This window comes from Peromyscus eremicus, chromosome 23 (genome assembly GCF_949786415.1).
Source record: "Peromyscus eremicus chromosome 23, PerEre_H2_v1, whole genome shotgun sequence".
In the NCBI taxonomy this organism is placed as follows: domain Eukaryota; kingdom Metazoa; phylum Chordata; class Mammalia; order Rodentia; family Cricetidae; genus Peromyscus; species Peromyscus eremicus.
The window spans coordinates 27,624,430-27,631,601 of record NC_081438.1 but is presented as its reverse complement, the minus strand read 5'-3'; the positions used below and the strand labels follow the sequence as shown (position 1 = coordinate 27,631,601).

Here is a 7,172-nt window from a genome sequence, read left to right as displayed (position 1 = left end):
AGGCCATGCTGGACAGCAGAGAAGCCCTGTCTCAAAAGCAAACAATCATTCAGTATAATGCCGGGCGGTGGTGCCGGCGCACGCCTGTAATCCCAGTACTCGGGAGGCAGAGCCAGGCGGATCTCTGTGAGTTCGAGGCCAGCCTGGGCTACCAAGTGAGTTCCAGGAAAGGCACAAAGCTACACAGAGAAACCCTGTCTCGAAAAAACCAAAAAAAAAAAAAAAAAAAAAAAAAAACCAAAAAAAAAAAAAAAAAAAAAAAAGCAAACAATCAAAAAGTTAGGAGAGAGGCTGAGAGATGGCTCAGCAGTTCAGAGCACTGCCTGCCCTCCTGGAGGACCTGGATTCCACTCCCAGCACCTACATGATGAGTCATAACTACCTATAATTGAAAAGCACGATTAAACATGAACGCATACAGTTTGCTACTGTCTGTTACCCTAACACTAACCTCAACCTAAATATCCCTAAGGCCATCTAAGCATGGCCTTTTCTATACTGACATGTACCTAGGCACTTTGTAAGTGGGTCCTCTGTGTGCCCTTGTGTGGGTATGAGGACATGGGCACAGTGCCTTTTTGTTCCTTCACCTCTGGTGACAGTGGTATGGGGTTTCTCAGGTATAGGGAATCTGTGATCATATACAAAAGATGACACACTAGGAAATCAACACCAGAATGATCTACAGGGAGGAGGTTTTGAACAGTGGGAAGACCCTAAGAGAAAATTACTTTTTTCCTGGAATGCATGTGGTATAGAGGTAATGGTTGGGAAACCTCTTCTGCCTTCTTGAAGTTGAGGGTCTGGCTGGAGCCAGGCTTCCCAGGTCAGTGTGTGGCATGGGCATATGGACACCACTGTGTCCCATTGTACACATGGAAAGGCAGGAGAGAAGATGGCAGCCCTGGTCAGCCCTAGAGAAAGCCTATGTGGAGGAAGTGCTGACTGGAGGGCCCCAGGAAGTGACCTCACTTCCTTAGTATTATTACAGATGGAACTCAGGCTCCTGGTTACCAGGTAACCAGCCATCAACAGCAGCCTCAACTCACTCACTTCTCTGGAGGCACTAGAAGAGCAAGGATGTTCTCTTGCTTCAGGTGTTTTGGTTGCTCACGCCGCCAAAAACCAAAGCTTCCTGGCCGGTTCCGACGTGTGCTGCGAAGTATTTGTGCACACCTCTGTCTATTTTCCTGTAGGAAAAATGAGGTAACACAGGCCAGCCTGCAGCCAGGAGACTTTTTGGTCCCCCTGATCCACTGCAGTTCCTGAATGGGTCTGTGTTCCTGTGAGAACACTGAGAAACGTCTTTTATGCTCGCTTTTCACTTCAGTGTGTGGTAATGGGTTGTTATTGTCTCTGAGATTTCACATTTAAACCCTCCTTCCTTCCTTGGTCTTTCTTCAGGATGACAGGATTCAGGAAGACGGCCCCATATTTGATCCACAGAGCCCAACCTATATGAAAGACGTTATCAATCATATACCAAAAGCCTATAAGGATGGGAATTACCTATTTATAGGTATAATATTGACTATCTACCATAGGTTTGTGACCACCTGGGAGATGCTGGACTTAATTATGGACACGTGAGTGGCTACACACAAGTCAGGCTCTCAAGCCTCCTGTTTGGTTTTAGAATGTCTCTACCCTTCTCTGGGACTGTATGCTCTCACAGAACAAGTATTATTGTATCATTGGTCCTGGGCCTGGACCTTCAAGATGACATGGCCAGAGATAGGGGTAGGGGAGACAACACTAGATTGTCATTCACTTTTCCCAAGAAGTGTCAAACACTATCCTTTCTTATCCTTTGAACAGAGCCTTTTTCCCATTTGTATAAAAGCTTCTAGACACTATCTAGGTTTGATGGGACTAACAGAAGCAGATAAGGGTCCCTGGGGCCACCCAAGAAATCCTGTAACAACAACAAAAAAAAAAAAAAAAAAAAAAAACAAGAAGGAGAAGCTTAGGTTACCCATTGTGTGACAATCCTTGAGAGCTGTGACCAGAGGCTCTTTCCCAGACCCTAACCATGGAAGTCAGAACATTGCAAGGAGCCCTGAGGACCCTCATCCCCTTCCTGGCTTCTATTTCTCTACCTGATTCATGTAGCTCCTTCTAGATCCCTTGGTGGGTTGGGGACACATGGCCTTAGTGGTGACACCCTCATGAAATGCCACAGGTATGGACCTTTGCAGCCAGACTGTATGGAGGATCAGGAAAAAAGGAAGTGAGTTGGCTTGGGTGACGAGGGAGGTAAGAGCCCCTCTACACAGTGGGATGTCTGGGGTGGCTAGGGTTGAGGACTGAGCTGTTACCAGTCACCCTGCTCTTGGGATTCCCACTAGAGGGATGGTACCAGAGACTTCACGTGCAGGTGGAGAAAAACAGAAATAAATCTCCATTGATCTCCTTGGTCCTGAGGAGCACAGGGATTGACGGAAGCTAAAGGGCCCTAGGGGAAACCATCCCCACTACAGCCCAGCCCAGTCTGCCCAGTCCCTCCTCCAAGGGACAGAAAGTGTCTCGAGCCCTGTCCATACAGCTCTACACTCCTGACCACCATGCCCAGCAGCACATGGGCTGGGCAGCCTTTTCCTCATCTAAGGGACACTGCTGTGCTGGTGAAGTGAGGCCAGGCTTCTGACTCTACTTCCCTCCAACCTGGTCCTCCCTGCAGTGCCTTGTTATCCTTCCTATCGATATGGACGTCAAAACAACCCCAGGACTTCAGGTCTCCAAACCTTGCCGTGGCCAAGAGGCTCGTGAAATATCTATGGCCCGATGAGCCTGCAAAAGACTTCACTCTCCAAGGGGAGGCGCTGGAGGAGCAGGACTGTAAAATGGGTGAGGAGGCCTGGGGTAGGTTCCTAGGAAGGCTGAGGTAATTTCGATGATGGGTTATACCAGGGAATTGTCCAGATATCCCGCCTGGAACCAGAGCTGGACACCTGTCGGGTGAGATGTCCTGTTGTGGGGAGAGGGGACTGGGGATTTTCTGACATGAACAGACCTTGTGTAACCAGCAAGGCCATCTCTGGGAAGCTCACCCCATCATGGAAACTTCTAGGGCACTTCCACTAATGGTTCATCTCTTTCTGCCTTAGATGATGGACTCCTCAGGGAAGTTAATACAGAGGCACCCATGCAGGATGCATTAGGGATGGTGGAGACTCTACATGTGGGACCAACTTCTGTGGCAGAGCCCCGGGAATTTCTGAAAACCCAAGATGACACAGACCTGGCTCTTGGGGAACCAACCGTGCCAGAAGCTGGACCAGTACCACTTCAAACTTCAGACCAGCCTCTGCCCACTGATGCACAGCCACCTCTAGAAGTGGCTGCAGATGTTCCAGATGCTGGGCGGCTCTTTCTAGTTTCTGTTGTGCAACTGGGTGCACCAGAGCCCTTTTTCCCTCTGCCTGATGTTGACATAGATTGAGATTGTTTATGACCTGCCGAGTTCCACCCAGGACCAGCTGTCCTTCCCGTCTTTAGAGAAAGTATCTCCTTTCGTTGTGTTTAAAACTTTTTATTGTTGTTTTCAAAGTTAATATTAATATTGCCTTTAATTATATTTCATTATTTTTCCTTGTTTTTTCAATATTAATATGTATTAATAAACATTAAGTATGCCTAGTTCTCTCATTGTTTTCATGTTAATATCACCTTTAATTTTGTTTATTTCTTTTTTATTAATGGTTTCATTGTTAATATTTCCTTTAATTTTCTTTAGTACTTTTTTCAATGTTAATATTGCCTTTAATTATGCTTAATTCTTTTTATTGTTGTGTTCATTGTTAATATTGCCTTTCATTTTGTTTAATTCTTTTTATTGTTCTTTTCACTGTCAATATCTCTTTAAATTTTGTCTAATTTTTTTTTATTGTTGTTTTCATTTTTAGTATCTCCTTGAATTTTGTTTAAATTTTTTAGGGCATGATCATTTATTTGTTACCCTTAAAGACTTATTTCTGACTGGACTCAGACTCACAAGTAAAAGCTCTGAGAGGACAGCCTACGTCTCTTGGCGATCTGGTCCTGGCACTTTACTTGGGCGTCCTTCATTCTCTTGCCAAAAGTTCATCACATTCTGCAGCCTTCTCCTTGTTTTCCTTTGTCTGTTGTTTCTTTAGAGCAGCAATATGACAGCCTTTGTGTTGCAGGACATGAGGAGTGACAGGATGCTGAATCTTGAGTGCTTTGGTCCTGGGCTTTTTCTTTGTTTAATGGCTTTCTGACCATGTATTTTTGGCGGACATCATCTTCCTTAAAGAGATTAAAAAGCTTTCAGATTCTGCTAGCTCTTTAAGGTCCCAAGTGACGAGGCACAGTAGTATCTGTCCATCCAGGAATATCCTCCTCTCCTTTTTTTTTTTTTTTTTTTCTTCCAATAACCAAATTAGGAACACTGAAATTGGCTTCCATGATGCATCCTCAAACAGACTTGTGCTTCCTCTCTCCGTTCTCCTTGGTCTATAACAAGAATGGCCCTTACTCAACAGCAGGTGCACGCTGCCATGGGTCAAAATGCCTTGCTTCATGGGAAAACTTTTTCATTCCTGCCAATGATTCGGACCACATACCCCTTCCACTCTTCACCCAGAGCATCAGCAGCTACTTCTGTGGCCATGGGCTTCTCACAGAACATACGAAGCTTGTGTTCATCATCCACTTCAATGAGTTTCTGACAGCTGGTGGCAGGGAAGGAGACATTCAGCTTCATCTTGACACAGCCAACCGCCTAGGAGGTGCCATAAAAAAGAGCTGTTTAACTCCTTTTTATGGTGTTCTCAATGTGGGTTGTTATTTAGACTTTAATATTAATAAAAATTTGTTTACTCATGTTATGGTTCAAGGGCATCATGTCTATTCCCCATGTGCTACAATTTACTCATGTCTACCTGTGTATGGCAACTCTGAGACAAACATGTGGATCATGGAAGGAGAACCCTTGAAGGCCGTCTTAGAAGCAGGGAAAAGCAAGCAGCTCATGTGGCAGAAAAAGGGCAAATACCAACAATGGTGAGGAATATATGATTGTGAACTGGCAGTCTTCTGCTCAGCGGTCTCCCTAACACTTAGGGACATAGATTCTGAGTTCAGATAGAGTAGGGCTCAAGCTCAGAGGTCTTCACTTTCTCCATGGGCTTCTGCTCTGTCAAAATGGTCTGCAGGGCCATGCAGAGAAAAATGATGTCAACTTAACTATAATGGTGCTCCCCATTCTCACCAACCCTGAGCCCAGAGCTGTGTATACACACTCAGTGTATGTTGTGACACTTGTCACACCCCAATGAACATGTTTAAACAGATGGTTATCATAAAGAAGTGCCAGGTTTTCCCAGAATTGTGGGGGTGATCAACACATGACAGAGTTGAGTCCATGGAAAATTTTCACATTTGTCTGTGGGGAATGGATTACATGTCGTCTTATGTTCACTATGTCCAGGAAACCCTCCAAAGGACAAAACTAGAGGTCACCATCAAAAATGGCTCACTGTAGTCCTCATCCTGGGCATATGTGATGCCACCTACCATTTAGAGGACACTGAGTGGTATCAGTGGGCAGCTCATTTTAGCTATGATATATGGGAAACCCCCCACACACACCACATCACTGTCCACCTAGGCATTTGACTTTGAAGAGGTTATATACATCAAGCTAGTCCACGTCTAATCAAAAAGTGAGCTTGTTAGCTCAGTGATGGTGGCTCAAACCTTTAATCCCAGCACTCGGGAGGCAGAGCCAGGTGGATCCTGTGAGTTTGATGCCAGCCTGGTCTACAAAGCGAGTTTCAGGTCAGCCAAGGCAACACAGAGAAATCCTAGCTCAAAGAACAACAACAAAAACAACAACAACAACAACAACAACAACAACAACAACAACAAATCTAGCTGTTCATATCATCTAGTCTCCAGAGCTAGGGTGTACAATGACTCTGGGAACAAGAGATCCAGGGCTGCATTAGACAGGTTGAGAGAAAACTCATCCATTTTGCAGGATGGAGACAGGCTTTCCTGTTGAACTATGGTGGCCTATCCAGCACAGAGAACAGAGAGGGGCAGTAGCCAGAAATGATGGCAGCAGTGGTCTAGCTGTCATCCCTACTCACAGAGAAAGTGAACTAGTTCATTAGTAATATGTGCAAAAAGAATCTACAGAACATAATCAGAGCTAGTAAGTTAGTTCAAGAAAATCACAAAGGACACACCAGCACACATCACAAGAAATGAACTCACCATTTAACTGCACACCAGCCATGCCCAGGGAGGACACCAGATAAGAGCATCGACTCAAAAACACATCACAGGAGAGTAAGTAGATGCAGCCATTCAAACAGCCATCGATGCTGTTACTGCCTTGTCCCCTGCTCTCCACAGTGTACCTAACATTCCCTCCAGAATACTTCAAAGAAATGTAAACAATGGGTAAGAAATTAAACATGTAGCTTAAAAACCAAGAAAGCCAAGAGATGCAGAAATGGCAGTTCGTGAGTTAAAGGACCATAACTTTTAAAGTTGGTGACATGGGAATCATTCTGCACACTCCACATGATTACTGTGGTAGACAACAGTGGGAATGCTTATGTCAATGTCCCTAGGCGGTTTCAAAGTACCCACAGGACAATCCAGATCGGGGATAAGGAGATTCTGTCAGTATGCTGCCTGCTAAGAAAACACAGGGACCAGAGTCTGGATCTCCAGTATTTACATAAAAAATGCTATGGTCATGTGCAGATGATGCCCAATGTGCTGTGTTTCCTTTTGTTGTGATTATTGTTGTTTTCAACTTGATACAGGTAGGGTCAATTGTTAGAGGAAATATTAGTTGAGAAAATGTCTCTATCAGATTGGCCTGGAGGTAAGTCTGTGAAGCATTTTCTTTATTACTGAATGCTTTATGTGAGAAGGTTCAGCTCACTGTGGGCAGTGCCACCCCTGCACTGGTGTTTTGGGGTGCTATAAGAAAGCAAGTTGGGCAAGCCATGGGGAGCAAGGCAGTCAACAGTGTTCCCTCATGGCCTCTGCTTCAGTTCTTGCCTCCAGGTTCCTGTCTGCATTTCTGTCCTGACTTCCCTTCATGATGGACTGTAACCTGTAAAGAAATAAATGCCTGCTTTCCCAAAGTTGTTTTTGATCACTGTTCTATCACAGCAAGAGAAAAGAAA

General features: G+C 44.9%; 1 pseudogene; it reads right to left on the bottom strand.

Annotated features, from left to right (window-relative positions):
• Positions 1 to 3,968: 3,968 nt before the first annotated feature.
• LOC131898649 (small ribosomal subunit protein eS6-like) lies at positions 3,969 to 7,108 on the bottom strand (annotated as a pseudogene).
• Between the last annotated feature and the right edge of the window lie 64 nt (positions 7,109 to 7,172).